Here is a 17282-nt window from a genome sequence, read left to right as displayed (position 1 = left end):
TTTATGTATTTTTATCCCATCGATTCTCATAATTACCCTGTAAGGTAAATAATATTACTCCCATTAAACAGATGAGGGCTTTAATGCTCAGTCTCTGTTAAGTAACTTTTGAAGAGTTACAAAACCACTTAGGTTGGGTGGAAAAAAGAAAAAAGATAGTAAATGGTACAACCCTGCTTGAAGAGTGTCAATCAACCTAATCTTTTGATCTGTATGAGGGCAAGTACCTCCTATTTTCCATATATTTCACAACCTCTTACTTAATAGGAATCAAGCTTCCACACAGATGAGTGTGAAATCCAGCTCAAATGTCAGCCATTTTTAAGCACTGTGATTTTGGCATATTATTATGGTATAACCTAGCCAATAAGAACTGAGATATCAAGGGGATTCTACAAGCTGCTAAACTACTGGGAGAAAACCAGCTGGATTTTAAATTTCTTGAGAGTAGCATACATGACTCTTTTTTATTTCCAAAGGTACAGTGATGGTAACCACCCCAATTTTCTTTGGGTGCAATGGGGTTTATCCTCTTTAGGCTGATCAAGATGTTGTAATTGACACATTGATAATCTGCATAGATAAGCACAGTACAAAAGGAAATAAATGTCTAACAGTGAAAACTATGACCTTGATTATACAAATGGCTGCTTCAATAAACTCAGCTGAGTGGATACCAGAAATGTGAAAAGAAAATGATTTTAATGGGTGAGTCCAATCCTATATAAAAATCTGAGCTCAGATTCCCAGAACCTTCCCTAAGCTAACTAACCTCTTGCCAGATACACCCTTAAGACCACTCTGGTCTCTTGGAGTTTCTGGTTCCACCTTTCATTTTCTTTTGCTGCACGAAACCCAATGCAACACCCTGTTTAGTTTTATCTTGACATTTTCTCCATTTTTGCCTTCTTGGTTCCCCCCCACACACTTTTCCCTTGCTTTATCTCTCTCCCACTCTTTTTTTTTCCCCTCTGCATGACCCTCCTATGAGAGTGGGGAACAAACATGTCTGTGTGATAGAAGGAAAGGAAAATGAACAAAACATGTTCACATTCCTTTTACCTCCATATCAATTCCTGTCTCAACCTGGAATATGTCCATTGTTGTATCCACTGAGCTGGGGCCCGAATAATTCCTTGGGTTTGGTTAAACCTGACAGGATCCGTTTTAGGGATTAAGAGTCTCTGAATTCCTTGGGATATTTAAGGGAAAATATTCAAAAGACCCCATAATCAATCTTTCTGTATACCTCTGCATGTTAAGTTTGCCACCTCCACTTAGTTGTTTTGCAGAAGCCCTTGGATCTATGTTTAAAAGGTGGATAGACATGTAAGTCACTAATGTTTATATGCATCACAGAAAAATGTTTATAACTGGGGCTGCAATGTAGGAAGGCTCAGCTTTGGCCATAACATCTATGATATGTTCTTTACCCTTGCCCTACATCAGTAATTAAACCATGCTTGTAATAGAACTTTGACAGCCTCTTAATTCTGGCAGAGCTTCCATGAGTGTCTTAAAAGACAAAAGAAATCTAGAGCATATGGGATACTTGGAATATAATGCCTAGTTTTAAAGTCAAGAATATCATTGGGACATGAAAGCCTCATTTTTTAATTATAATGACAGATGAGGTTGATATCAGTAAATTTATGTGCCTGTCAAGCATTCTGAAAGCAAATCTTGGAAAATAATTCATGTATTAAGGTCCACATATGGAAACCACCAGGCTCTGTTTTAGCTAAGTCCTACTTTGCTAGGAAATGGCCTATCAACTTTGCCTAAACATGTTAAAACATTAAGGACTATACAAAGGCAACAGAAACGTCAACACAGAGAGAAAAGGTTATCAGAGGTGCCAATGCATATATTTGTAGCCTTTTCATAGGAGTGTATAGCTGCTCCTGTAACCTTAACCAAAGAACATATTCTTCTCTCTGTGAAGGTTAGTTTCTTCCAACAAGTATGGGTCTCTCATGGAACTGCACAAGGAGGACTGAGCAATGCTGTAGACTGATCATTCCAGATTTCACTATAAACATGGCTCAGTAATCATCATCTTAACCAAACCACAAATCCAGAAGAAAGTATTTAGGGGATCTTACCATTTTGAAAAGGTGGGATTCAACAAGTAAGACAAAGTAGAGGTTTGACTTTGACAAAGTTTTTCTTCATGCTTTTAATGGTTACCTACAATGGTACCAGTGGGATGGGACCTACCATGTATTAAGTACTTCCTGTGTTCCAAGCACCGTGCATGCATTTTTCATATCATCATATTTAATCCTCTCAATACTTATGTTAGGTAGATATTATCTTTGTTTTATAGAAGAAGAAATCAAGGCCCATAGAAGTTAAGTGACTCGTCAAATGATAACACAGCTAGAAAGTGACAGAAAATAGAACCAAGATAGCCTGATTCTAGGACTAATGCTCATTCAGAGATTCTCAGCCAAAGGAAAGAGAACCATAAAGGGTTTTTCTGGCCGTTTTTGAGGCTGGCAGGTAGACTTTCAGAATTACATTTCTGTGATTACAAAATGCTTTCACATACATTATCTCCTTTAATTCCCACAATAACCCCACAAGGCAGGTATTAGTATTCCCAACAATAAACTGAAGTCTAAATATAAAATCCTTTATAAGATATTTCTGGAATGTATATACATACATACATATATATATATATATATATATATATATATATATATATATATATATACACACACACACACACACACAACTGATTCACTTTATTATACACCTGAAACTAACACAACATTGTAAACCAACTCTATGTACTCCAATAAAAAAATTTTTTAAAGCACCACCCAAAAAGCTTTGGAAGCTAAAATGTGAGAAATTGGAAACTACCATGTAAGCCTGATTATTGTGAGTTCTATTGATTGGAGGAAAGATGTTAACCTTGGAGCAGAGATAGTTAATATCTCCTGTAGCTTTCACTTCAGTAAATTAAAAAGGATAGCAGACAGAATGTCCCTTGTTTGGAAGTAAAAGAGAAAATTAAGAAAATCCACTGTTGGTCCTTGAATGCTTTAAAAATTGCAAAAGAGGTAGTTTTTTTAAAAAAAGAAACAGAATAAAGTAATTTTCTCAGTTTTTATCTGAATGCCTTAACCGATCAGTAAACAAGTTCCAACCACATGTTAGAAATTTCAGTTAGAAATCATTTAGAAAGAAGATGAATTTAACAGATTTAAATGGCCTTCAAAAGATAATTCAAATGAGTCTTTGAAAAGGAGAGAGACTAAAAAGGAAAGACAGAGCTCCAACATGGTTTGCAAGGTGGGAAAAAGGGGAAAAAAGATGGTAAATGAGAACAAACAACAACAGCAACAATAACAATGTGGAAACCATTGAGATAGGCAATGTTAATGTAATATACTACTATGCAGGTAGGGTTAGGCCACTTGATGTACCTTTAATTGGGATCAACAGGCAAAATTGTTGATTTAATCCAACCTGCTGCCCAATTTCCAGAAATATTCAAAATATTTGCTCCCCAATTTCTTCCTATTTAAACTTCCTTATCCTGTGTCATATTCCTTTAGCAGTCTGTTTTCTACTAGATATAATCTTGTAAATTCATATAAGCTAAGGAATTAAAGGCTCAGGGTGATTTATTAACTCCCATGTATCTATATATTTTAGCAGGAGACTTCAACAAAGACTTGATCCAAGGGATGAAAGGATACTCTAAGTTGGGAACTTCAGACACTGGCACAGGCTGACTACAGAGACAATGGGGAGCAGGGAGGGATTTCAACATCTTTCAACTTATACCATGGAATCTACACATAGTGAAATACAAATTGCTGAGAAACAGGGCCATTTTAAAGTTGATAAACTACATTAGACAACAAATACAACAATAATAATACAATTAAAAGTATTGCATTAGGCAATAACATAAATTCAATATTAATCACGTCTCGGGGGGCAATGTATCTCTCAATAACATACATTTCCCACCTGCTGTCCACAACACCATACATAAGCAACACATTTTTTTAGCACTTGCAGAGAAAGAAGAGCAAAAGGAGTGTCCAGGAGGGTGGAAATATTAGTAGGTAGCTTCCAGGTCAAAGAGCAGACCTAATGTCACCAAACACAGGATTAATGTTCTTCCTGTGCTACTCTTGTCTCTTGTCAACCTATACTCACTCCAACCTTTGCAAGTACTGAACTCCCTATCACGTAAAAAATACAGTATGAGTTTCTTGTTTAAAAATACAAAACATAATGACATTTCTTCATAATAGGGCAAGATATTGAATCAAGCATGAATCAATCAGGAAGACCTGAGAGTTAAGGCAACTCTTTTACTCAAAAGGAGAAGAGTGTTAAACAGAATGTAGCAAACACATAATAACCATTTACATAAAGCTACTCATCCTTAAATGGGTGTCCCCAGTGATACCAAATACAGAGCTAAGCCTCTCATTTCACCTTCTAAGGCCATCTAACTAACGACATGCCAGTACCCATATGGTGGAGGTTAGCAGGACCCTTCCTTTCCTCATAAAAATGCTGTCATCACACTGCTAACAGCCAAGTGACCCAATAGTTCATATAGAAATTGACCCTGGCAGCAAAAAAAAAGTTAAATAAAATGAAGATGTTAAAAATCTCTCAATTCAAGTTGAAAATAAAAACAAAATAGAATGACATTTTTTCCCAATAAACATTTAGACACCAGGGTGATGTACTCCAACTACGTGTTTAGAGAAAAACAAAGACATAATTAGGGAGCATATTCCTTTCACTGCAACCTAGTTTATCCTGATCCTATAACAATACATATATCCTGTAACAGTACAAACAGCAATATGTCAGAGTGAAACTGCATTAAATGAACCAGAAAGTACTTTTTTTCTTTAGAACTCAATAAAATATAGTTTTTGTGTTGATGAGCTTGAGGATTTCTTCTCACAGCAAAGTAGTTTGTTCTAAAGACACTTGAAAAAATAATTAACATTACTTAAATTTAATTTTAATCTATAAATTTAAAATACTTAATATTTGAAGAATATTCATCCTAAACAAAAGAATCTCTCATTAGTTGGGGTCCTCATTTGCATAAATGAGATTACATTCCAAGCCGAGGGCATAGACCCAAGGAAGCCAAATCCTAGCCCAGTAAGCAAAAAAATTTAAAAAGTAATTTGGTAGCCCGACAGGCCTATGGAAATACTTTTGAAAAGTTCCCCAAAGGAAAATTCACTGTGTGAGTGTGTGTTTGTAAATGTAAACAGAAAATCTCTAATAACCAGTGTTACTTGAGAAATCATGTCATATTGTAAGACAGATTTGAGCATAGAGGCTAATACTGTGAGGGAAAAAAAAATTTATATATATATATATATATATATATATATATATATATATATATATATATATATATATATATCCTGAGAAACCCAGAAACATTGCTGAAAATGCTACTTTGCACAAATTTAATGGGTGGTATTGTTAAATAAAGCACCAAGGAGTACGTTTTCCTGTGACTAAAAGATGGTGTGAGTGAGACTTGGGGCTCAAGTTTGGCTAAGGGGATTAAGGGTACAACATGGTTAACATACTAAGATCCTCTTCCAACTTGCCTCCTTCAATAGGAAATACTTGGGGGAAGGGAGAAACAGAACTTGTGAAATTTGGATTGGGGCAGAATCCATTGAAATAAACTCAGAAGTTTGAGAGAAATAAAAGTTGTTAAAAATTACCATCTAATAAAGTAAGGCTATTAAATGGCACGTATATTAGCAACCTTTTTTCTGTTAGTAGATCCATGAAGATAAAAAGCCAGTTGTCTTTTCCCGTTACTAATGCAAGACCAATATAATTTAAGATCCCCAAATTAATGGCTATATCACCCAACTCAGAATTCAATATATTCTTCTGGGAATTGGGACTATTTCATTCACCTGAAAACTGATCATGACACAATGGTCAAAGCGGGTAGAACCCACAAGTTAAGAAGAGTAAACTTTAGTACACTTTTGGATTCTGTTGTACCAACTGAGCAATGTTTATTCACTTTCAAAGGGTGCTAACAAATCAAAGGTTAGTATCAAGTAGTATACATATTTAAACCCCTTGGGACATATGCTAACAATTCTCTAGAGAAAAATTTCCTTTTCTCTTTTCTCCAAAAGGGTATGATTTAGTATTAGAACCAGCTTGCATTGTTCATGCATAGGATAGAACAATGATATTTTCACCCATTCAGTAATGATATAGACTGAGAGACACTGGGCTTGGAAGAGCCATTCTTCATCATTATGAGTAGTGAGTGGATGAGTAGTGAGTAGAATAGGCAGCCTAATTCATGGTGTGATTATAGGGATATCATGAAGACACTTCTGTCTTCTTCCCTGTTCCTCACTACCCCACAGATATCTCCCTCATCCAGTTTGCTGATACCTAAATTGCAGTTAGTGCTTTGTCTTTTTGGTTTAAAGCCAAAATACTGTAGTATTGGTTAAGAACACACACTTAAGATTCAGTCAGACTTATATTCCAATCATATCTGTACTACTTATTAGATTGGTGGGCTTGGGAAAATTATTCAATCTCTCTGAGCCCATTTTCCCAAATTTATAAAATGAGAGTGATGCTAATAATAACAATGCCTACCTTATTGGATTATCACAGATTAAACTTAATTAAATTTATTAAATTTAATATTTAGCACAGTATCAAGAAGTTTGTAATACACATTAAATTATTAAAATTCAACCACCCTCCTTAGGAAGAGAAAATGTTTAGCTTTATCCATCATTTTCTGATGAATTTAGCAGCTCCCTTCCTCAGAGCAGTACATGAGGAGGTAAAAATGTAGAGAGGACACCAGGTTATAGAGGAGGCTATGTGTGATGGCGAGAGCATCGTCACTCTAGGTAAGGAGAGGGGATGTGTGAAGAGCAATGCAGAACCTAAAATATACCCTCAACCTCACAAGTTTTCTAGGCTCCAACCCCTCTCCCTTCTGCTTTGGATATTTTCCAGCTCCAGCTGCTTAGACAAATCAGATTTGTGAGCATTGGTTTTCTGAGTAGAACAACAAAACATCTGTCCTCATAATAAAAATGTTCAAAAACATCTTTAAAAAAAGTAGTACTGTTGGTGGGAATGTAAATTGATACAGCCACTATGGAGAACAGTATGGAGGTTCCTTAAAGAACTAAAAATAGAACTACCATACGACCCAGCAATCCCAGTACTGGGCATAACCCCTGAGAAAACCATAATTCAAAAAGAGTCATGTATCACAAGGTTCATTGCAGCACAATTTACAATAACCAGGACATGGAAGCAACCTAAGTGTCCATCGACAGATGAATGGATAAAGAAGATGTGGCATATATATACAATGGAATATTACTCAGCCATAAAACGAAACAAAATTGAGTTATTTGTAGTGAGGTGGGTGGACCTAGAGTCTGTCATACAGAGTGAAGTAAGTCAGAAAGATAAAAGCAAATACCGTATGCTAACACATATATATGGAATCTAAGGGGAAAAAAACGATCATGAAGAACCTAGGGGTAAGATGGGAATAAAAACACAGACCTACTAGATAATGGACTTGAGGATATGTGGAGGGGGAAGGATAAGCTGTGGCAAAGTGAGAGAGTGGCATGACATATATACACTACCAAACGTAAAATAGATAGCTAGTGGGAAGCAGCCGCATAACACAGGGAGATCAGCTTGGTGCTTTGTGACCACCTAGAGGGATGGATAGGGATAGGGAGGGTGGGAGGGAGACACAAGAGGGAGGGGATATGGGGATATATGTATACATATAGCTGATTCACTTTGTTATACAGCAGCAACTAACACAACATTGTAAAGCAATTATACTCCAATAAAGGTGTTTTTAAAACAAGTAGTAATGTATTGAAAACTATATTTAAAAGGAAGGGAGGCTCACAGGCAGGCATTTTACTTCTGGCAGTAGGCTGAATTCACTCTCTTGCTGAGCTTCCCTTGTGGCTTCTGGCTTTTTTTTTATTTCCTAGGGGAAATGGCATTTCTTTGGCAAAGGAAAGTAACAGCAGTATCCCCTGTCTTATTCCATTTGCTTTGCATTTGGAGAGCGATCTTGTTTTACTGTCTCACTTCGGTCCCAGAGAATCTGGACCTGGATGGAAGAAATGTGAGGACCCAACTGAATGATTAGCATTTCCTTCAACCTGACTTTGAGAGAAAGCCACTTTGGGAACATCAAACTGGCCCAGTCATAAGTCTAAAGCTTGACAAGCAGAGCACCTCCTGAAAAATTATCAGGTGGTGAAAGTGGGTATCTGTAATTGACTAGCTGTGTGACTTGAGCAAGTTGCTTAAGTCTCCTAGGCCATGCCTGATTTCTTCATACATAGAATGTTAGTAGTTCCTGCAGGAACTAACTGTGGGTCAAGTGAAAGAATGTCCATAAAGCTGTTAATGCAGTACCTCTCCCAATATGGTAGCAACGAGTATTCTTGGTGAATTAACTCACACTGCTGGGTAGCATCATGGTATAATGACAAGAACATGGATTTCAGAGGAAAAGCAATCTTAATTTTGAATCCCAGACTCCTATGTTACTTTGGGCAAGTTATTTTACCTTACTGAGTCTCAGTATGTTCATCCACAAAATGGAAATAATAAGTCAGACTGCCTGGACCTCTTTTAGGAAATAAATATAATGAAATAATATATGTGAGGAGTCTGGTTGAAGGCAAATGCTCAATAAATGTCTGTTCTCTTCCTTTCTGCACAGAACCTAAAAACTTGCTCTCTACTGTCTACAGATTATTTTAGTGGGAAAAGTTCTCATATAGAAAATATTCTCAGGAATTCCCTGGCAGTCCAGTGTTTGGGACTCTGTGCTTTCACTGCAGATGGTGCAGGTTTGATTCCTGGTCAGGGAACTAAGATCCCACAAGCTGCACAGCATGGCCAGAAAAAAAAAGAGGGATAGAAAATATTTTCCCCAACCCAATAAAACAGTTGGTCTTATGGCAAAATGAGGCATAAAACATATATAGCAGGTAACGTTCTCAGCTAAATGTCACCTTTTCAATGAGGCTTTAATTTTACTACCTTATATAAGGACAGTCCCGTTATTATTCTCCTATCCTTTTTATTATTTTCCTAGCAATTGTTAAAAGATAGGGTTTTTTTTTGTCTATTTGACACATAATAGGTACCCCATAAATATTCCTTAAATGAATGAATCCTACTTATTTCCAAGAAAATCTAGTCAGGGCCTAGAGATATGGCAGATAGTTTCCCTATTTTGCACACTGAAATAATAATCTTCCATCACTCCCCACTTACTTTTATTTCCCTTTGGACATCTTTTCTAGGGTGACAGACACTTCTGACCCACCACCAGTAGTAAGGCATAGGCTATGAACTTATTTAAAGGTAGTGGAGGGAGGTTTTGTATTGAGCCATTCACATACACACTCTGCCCATCTTATGATGAAAGCCATAAGTTACACCGTAGAATTGACAATGGTTAGTGTTGGGGTCTACAGTTCTAGAACACAGCAAAAACTAAAAGGTCCACATGAAAACTATACCTACAATTTTGATCTTATTAAGCTTTTTTTCCTCACATTTATTCAGATAACATAGCATACAAATAATAAAGCCAAGCCTAGAGACACCAGGAATTAACTTCACAATTCCCCTCGCCAGACAGTAACTCTGGCCCAAATGATGATCTTCAAAGTATAGAATAGGGAGTTCCCTGACGGTCCAGTGGGTAGGACTCGGCACTTTCACTGCCACTGCCCCGGGTTCAATCCCTAGTCAGGGAACTAAGATCCCGCAAGCTGCATGGCACAGCCAAAAAAAAAAAAAAAAAAAGGTATAGAATAACTTGGGGGATTCTCCATCCCATCAGTCACCAGAAGTTGTGGAAGAGGAGGCAATATCATTCTGAAGTAGTTTTCTGGCTTACCAGCAAATCCTCTGACAAATAAAAAGCCTTGAAAACGTCTCCCGATTTTCTTCCTCTCAAAGCTTTAGAATATCTCTGACCTGCCAGCATTTTGTGGACCAGTAAATCCTTTTGAAGAGACTAAACCTTATGCTGTATCTCAACAAAGTCATCAAATCCCATGATCTGAGCGGTGTGGGAATTTTCCAGCTAACCTGGGACGCTTAATAATTCAGTCATTTAACAAGTGAGCAACCTACTATGTGACAGGCACTGTGTTAGGCACTGGTGAGCAAGACATTTGCTGCCATTGATCTCATTATCTCTTGGTATTGAGGGATAAAGTGCAAAAGAGTAATGTTTAAAGGAATCAGGAAAGAAAAAAAGACATTTCTTGGAAGGAACTGCAATGTCTAAGAGCTTTTTATTAATGCTGTCTATTGTTGAAATCACTGACAATGGTATAATCCTTCAATCACTCTTAATACTTAAAAAGTTACATATTTGTTATTTTTATGAGAGTCATTAATTGCTGTGTAGAAGATGCCCCTAAGCTGTTGGAGGATGAATATGTTATAGAACAAATGTTGGCACAGTGGGCAAACATTTAGCATGGTATGTAAAATAAAGAAGAGCCAGTTTAAAAAAAATAAAAGAATCCAATAAATACAGGATTGTTCAGTGAATGCTAGAATATTTGAATAGATCCTTAAAGAGGATTACTTTGTACCAGATAAAATCAGTACATATATGGTACTGAATAGACAAACATCTCCAAAAAGGCTTAGATGTGGGCATGAATGACTGACCCATTTTGAGCTATTAAGAGAAAGTTAATGGCTGAAGAAGTCTTTCAATTTATGTGCTTGATAAGTTCTGCAACCTTTGAGATGCCATAGATTAGTGATCAGCAAACTATGGCCCCACAAGACAAATCTGAACCACCACCTGTTTTTGGATGGCCCATGATCTAAGAATGTTTTTTATATTTTTAAATGCTTGAAAGAAAAAGGCAAACAGTATTTCATGACAAGTGAAAATTATGTGGCATTCAAATTTCAGTATTTGTAAATAAAGATTCAGTGGAACACAGCCATTCTCATTTGTTTGTGTATTATCTATGGTTGCTTTCATGCAACAATGGCAGAGTGAATTAGTTGCAGAGACTGTGTTGTCTGCAAATCCAGAAATATTTACTCTATGACCATTTATAGAAAAAGTTTGCTGACGTGCCATGGACCATATTAGCTTTAAAGTTTCACAGAATTGGGTTTAAGTTCTCACTCTGCCTTGAGCAAATTACTTCTGTGAGCCTCAATTGTCTTATGCAAAAGTGGAGATATTAATGTCATCCTCATAGAATTCATATGAGATGATTAATGTAAAACATTAGCACAGTGATTTTCATGATTTAAGCATTCAGTAAATCAAAGGTATTATAAATAACCTTCTCTGGGTCTGAGATAAAATGCTGGGCTGTATGGATCATGAAAGAACCTTGGTGGCAGTTCTGATGTTCTTACTGAGATATCTGACCAAGAAGCTCTAGGCTGCAATCTGGAAAATCAATATTTGCTATTCTTTTTCTTACCCCAAATAAAGCATCAGAACCTCTTTTTAGGAAGTTGCTAATCTGCTAGAAAATCTCCATAAAAGCCTACTACTACAATGATAACTTAATTCCTCAGTGAAATGATGATTATTATGCTAGTCTGGCCAGGAGGTGTGCAAAAATATTGCCTCTAAATTTTAGTTGGCACATTGGCAGTGTTAGTTGAACGTCTTCTCATCAGTCTACCAGATAGGCCAAACACCAAAGAATGAGCTAAGAATTCTTCAGAGTTAGATAAAATGAAATGAATGATAGGCCTCAATGTAATAATACTTTCTGCTATATTTAAACACTTGCCCGCACCACTATCACCCCCAGCCACAAACCCGTACCCTTGAAAGAAAAAAATCAATAGATTCAAGACCCTGTGCTGTATGTAAGGTGTTTGGAAATCACCACTCTAGCAAACAAGTAAAAAGCTGAACAGAGTGAAAAAAATCAACAACCATAAGAGAGAGGAGGTCACAGGTCAAACCCCTGTCCCCAAAATTGGAGAGACAGACAGGGGAATACAGAGATTTGCAGCTTATAAGAAAGGAAACTCATGAGCAGAAACTGCTGTGGGAACCAATGCCTGGGTAGAAAAACCTGACCTGTAAATGAGGAATTGCTGGAGGCTCAGTGTGGACAAATTTGAGACTTAAAATTCCAGGGGGACCCAGTCAGAGGGGCCCCAATGATATTGTGAAACTTACCTCCAGGAGTTGAATAGGTTCTCACAGTAAATACTGGAAAAAATCTTCTTGTGCTTCCAGCAGGGGAAAAGGTAAAGGAACCATTCTGAAATATCAATACATCAGAGTACTCAGTTCTCCTTAATGTCCACCCTCATGGGAAACTTGTTAACCAGAACCTAACCTTCCAGGGTATAATCAGAGCTTAACTGACCTGGGTGAAGTGAAATATCCAACTCCAGCCCACTCTAACCATTCTATCCCAACTAAGAGGGAAGGAAAAAAAACAGGCAAGAAAAGAAAAATCACATGAAAATATTAATAGACAGAAAAAACACTGTATCTAAAAAGTCATCATAATTGACAAAATCCAACACCTGTTTGTGATAAAAACTCTCAGAAAGTAGCAATAAATGGGAACATTTTCAGCTTGATAAATAATAGCTACAACAAACCCCTACAGCGAACATATATGAGGAACTAGAAGATTTTCCACTAAGATCAGGAACAAGGCAAGGATGTCCTCTCTTACCACTCTGTTGTGCTGCAAGCCTTGTAGTCGCCCAGCCTTGAGACTAAGGAAAGAACCCGGAGACAGCAACAGAGACATCAGTGGCTTACTGGACAGGGCATTTTACACGTCCAAAACAAACGTCCTGGAGTAACTCCCTACCACAGATGGCAGACGGTAGGCAGGACCTGACAGCCTTCTTCGCTACTCAGGGGGAGAAGGAGGCTACCATTTACAGGGAGAAATTGATGTAAGGTTGGCTCATCAGTTACGAGGGAAATCAGCAGCTGGGGCAAGGGGCAAGTATTCGATACCCAGGCATTACTAATTAAGCCCTATAATTAGGAAGATTAGATAGTTATGTGAGAGAAGCAGGTACTGGTCAAGCACGGGGATGTACAGAGAGCAAGAGAACAGCCATCTTGAGTGGCCTGATCATACACTCAACCCCTACACACTCTGCATGACCCTTACAGTCTTGGTCTGCCCTTCTTCCACGATATCCCTAGGGTCAGGTATGTAGAAGTGCACTGCAGCCAAATACCACAAGTGCAATAAAGACAGCAACTAAAGAGTATCAAGAGTCCTGGCGGTAGGCTAACTTTGGAGTCAGGTGCTAGTTGGGTCAGTTTTTCATCGAAGTCCAGAGGAGGACAACAATGGCATCTCACTGCAGACCCAGCAATCAAACTCGTTTCACAGTGAGGCCACCATTTTTGCCCAGTCCATGAAGAGATTCCCTCCACTGAGACTAGGGACGAAAGTGAGATGTTTAACAGGCACAATACAGAGAATATCATGACCATTAAACAAAATACAAGCAGTAACAGCATTCTGAGATAATACCACCCCTGCCTTTGGTCTTTGTCCTGGCTTGCAGTACCATACTACCGGTCCACCCTCAGTTTCCACAGCCAGTGCCAAATACTCAAGAGGCAGTATAACAACAGACCATATGGTTAATAGAGTGATGCCTTTCTCCAGTAGGGGATCTGGATAAATTACCTTAGTAGTATTAGGTGGGGCTGGGTAGAACACAGGTGAAATCTGTAAGTCCCTTTCTAATCCTATTCCCCATGGGGTGGCAAAGCCAAACCACCAGGGACATACCTGCCAGTCCTAGGGCCATTTTATAATGTGTTCCCCTGGGGGTAGATCCTGTAGCAAGGGCAAAAGTAAGTTATTGTCCTGATCAATAGTTAGCAAAGGTCCTTCGGTGGTCAACAGTTGAACTTGATGGTGTTGACTAGTTGCTTCTGGGTTAACATAGCATAGGCACTGGGATGATTGTTCCTAGGATGTTCAGTTATAGTTCATAGGGCTTGAATTAGCCTCTGGTCCACATGTTGAGAGCAAGTTTCCAGTCTCAACTGCTGTTTAAGTAGCCCATTCATCCCTCCAGTTAGCCCGGCAGCAATGGAGTTGTAGGGCAGGTGGAAACACCAGTGTATGTCATTTTTATTGGCCCATTCCTGAACTTCATGGCTGGTAAAGTGGATTCATTGGTCACTATCAATGTCCATGGGGGTCCTCTATGTCATGCACAGCTATTCCAGACCCCCAATAACGTTTTTCTGCATTGCTCATTGACTTGGGTAGGCCTTTTGTAATGTCTTCCACATGTTGTAATGCACTGTGGGTTGCATATAGAAGATCTCACATTGCATATAGATGTTGTTATGAATACACTGTATTGTTGCTCTGCCCCCTTGGGACTAGAAGCCAAAGGGTACTCTTTTATTATTTTGCCATTGCCACAGGCCCCAACCAAACCCCTCCGGGTAACTGGCCATGTCCAAATCACAAGTCTGTCCCTGAGTCAATATCCCTAAATCCTGTGTCTGTTATTGTTTATGGGTAATGTGTTGGGAGTATGCTTGTATTTTGTAGGTAATCCAGGTTCTTGTGTTTTGTCTGTATTCACCAGCCATTCACATGAAATCAGAAGAACTATGAGCACAGGGCTGCAACTTTGAAACTGGAAAGAGACCCTGAGGTCAACAGAATATCATCAGTATAATAGAAGAGAAAGACATCTCTCATGGTAGTCAGCTGCCACAGGGACCCACATGTTAGTGGACAGCCACCTCAGAATTTCCTCCACCACTTTCCATTCCCTTTCCTTAATTCCCAACATCACAGTGTTCACAGGAGCTTCCATGGCCTCCTGGCTGCCTTGTCAATTGTTAAGCTACACCCTGTGGGCCTGCAAGCCTTGTAGTTGCCCAGCCTTGAGACTGAAGAAAGAGCCCAGAGACAGTGACAGAGATATCAAGGGTTTATTGGACAGGGGATCTTACATGTCTGAAACAAAGGTCCTGGAGTGACACCCCACCATGACCAGCAGACAGCAAGAAGAATGTGGTAGCCATCTTCACTACTCGGGTAAGAAGGAAGTTACCATTAATAGGAGAGATTGACGTCAGGTTGACTCATCAATTAGCAGGGAAACCAGCAGCTGGGGCAGGGGGCAACTTCAAAGGCAGTTACTAATTAAGCCCTATAATTAAGAGGATTGGATAGTCATGTGAGAGAAGCAGGGCTGGTCAAGCAAGGGGATGTACAGAGAGAAAGAGAACAGCCATCTTGAATGGCCTAACCATACACACTCCTTTTCAAAATCATCCTGGAAGTCCTAATTAATGCAATAAGACAAAAAAGGAAATAAAAAGTATACAGATTGAGAAAGAAAAATTAAAATTCTATGTGTTTGCAGAAGACATGATTGCCTAAGTAGAATATCTGAAAGAATCAACAGAGAAACTCCTGGAGCTAATAAACATTTATAGCTAGGATGGAGGACACAAGGTTAGTATACAAAGTCAATCACTTTCCTATATACCGGCAATGAACAAGTGGAATTTGAAATATAAAACACAATATCATTTACATTAGGACCCCCCAAAATGAAATACTGAGGTATAAATCTAAAAAAATATGTGTAAGATCTACATGAGAAAAACTGCATAAATCTGATAAATGAATCAAAGAAGAGCAAAATAAATGGAGAGATGCTCCATGTTCATGGATAGGAAGAAAATATTGTCAAGATGTCGATTCCTCCCAACTTGATCTATAGATTTCATGCAATCCCGATCAAAATCCCAGCAAGTCATTTTGTGAATATTGACAAACTAACTCTAAAGTTTATATGGAGTGGCAAAAGACACAGAATAACCAACACAACATTGAAGGAGAGAACAAAGTTGGAAGACTGACACTACCAGAATTCAAGACTTAATATAAAGCTACACTAATCAAGACAGTATGATATTAGTAAAAGAACATACAAATAAATCAAGGAAACAGAACATGAAGCTAAAAAAATAAACCCACATAAATATAGTCAACGGATCTTCGACAAAGGAGCAAAGGCAATACATGGAGCAAAAATAGTATTTTCAACAAATGGTGTTAGAATAGTTGAAGCTCGATATGTAAAAATAAATAAATAAAACAAGAATCTAGATATAGACCTTATACCTGTTATAAAAATTAATCAAAATAAGTCAGACCTAATTGTAAAATACCAAAACTACAAAACTCCTAAGAGATAACATAGGAAAATGCCTAGAAAACATTGGGTATGGAGGAACCAAGATGGCAGAGTGGAAGGAGGTATTCTCACTCCCTCTTGTGGGAACACCAGAATCACAACTAGCTGCTGGACAATCATCGACAGGAAGACACTGGAACTCACCAAAAAAGATAACCCACATCCAGAGACAAAGGAGAAGCTACAATAAGATGGTAGGAGGGTGGGCCTCCCTGGTGGCGCAAGTGGTTGAGAGTCCGCCTGCCGATGCAGGGGATACGGGTTCGTGCCCCGGTCTGGGAGGATCCCATATGCCGCGGAGTGGCTGGGCCCGTGAGCCATGGCCGCTGAGCCTGCGCGTCCGGAGCCTGCGCGTCCGGAGCCTGTGCTCCGCAACGGGGGAGGCCACAACAGTGAGAGGCCCGCATACCGCAAAAAAAAAAAAAAAAAAAAAAAAAAAGATGGTAGGAGGGGCAAAATCACAGTAAAATCAAATCCCATAACTGCTGTGTGGGTAACTCACAGACTGGAGAACACTTATACCACAGAAGTCCACCTAATAGAGTGAAGGTTCTGAGCCCCATGCCGGCTTCCCAACCTGGGGGTCCGGCAATGGGAGGAGGAATTGCTAGAAAATCAGATTTTGAAGCCTAGTGGGATTTGATTGCAGGATTTTGACTGGACTGGAGGAAACAGAGACTCCACTCTTGAAATGCACATACAAAGTAGTGTGCACATCGGGACCCAGGGGAAAGAACAGGGACCCCAGGGGAAACAGAGCCAGACCTACCTGCTAATGTTGGAGGATCTCCTGCAGAGGTGGGGGGTTGCTGTGGCTCACCATGGGGACAAGGACACTGGCAACAGAAGTTCTGGGAAGTACTCCATGGTGTGAGCCCTCCCAGAGTCTGCCATTAGCCCCACCAAAGAGCCCAGGTAGGCTCCAGTGTTGGGTTGCCTCAGGCCAAACAACCAACAGGGAGGGAACCCAG

Source organism: Mesoplodon densirostris, chromosome X (assembly GCF_025265405.1).
Source record: "Mesoplodon densirostris isolate mMesDen1 chromosome X, mMesDen1 primary haplotype, whole genome shotgun sequence".
NCBI classification, from domain to species: Eukaryota; Metazoa; Chordata; class Mammalia; order Artiodactyla; family Ziphiidae; genus Mesoplodon; species Mesoplodon densirostris.
Note: the sequence above shows the minus strand (reverse complement) of the source record.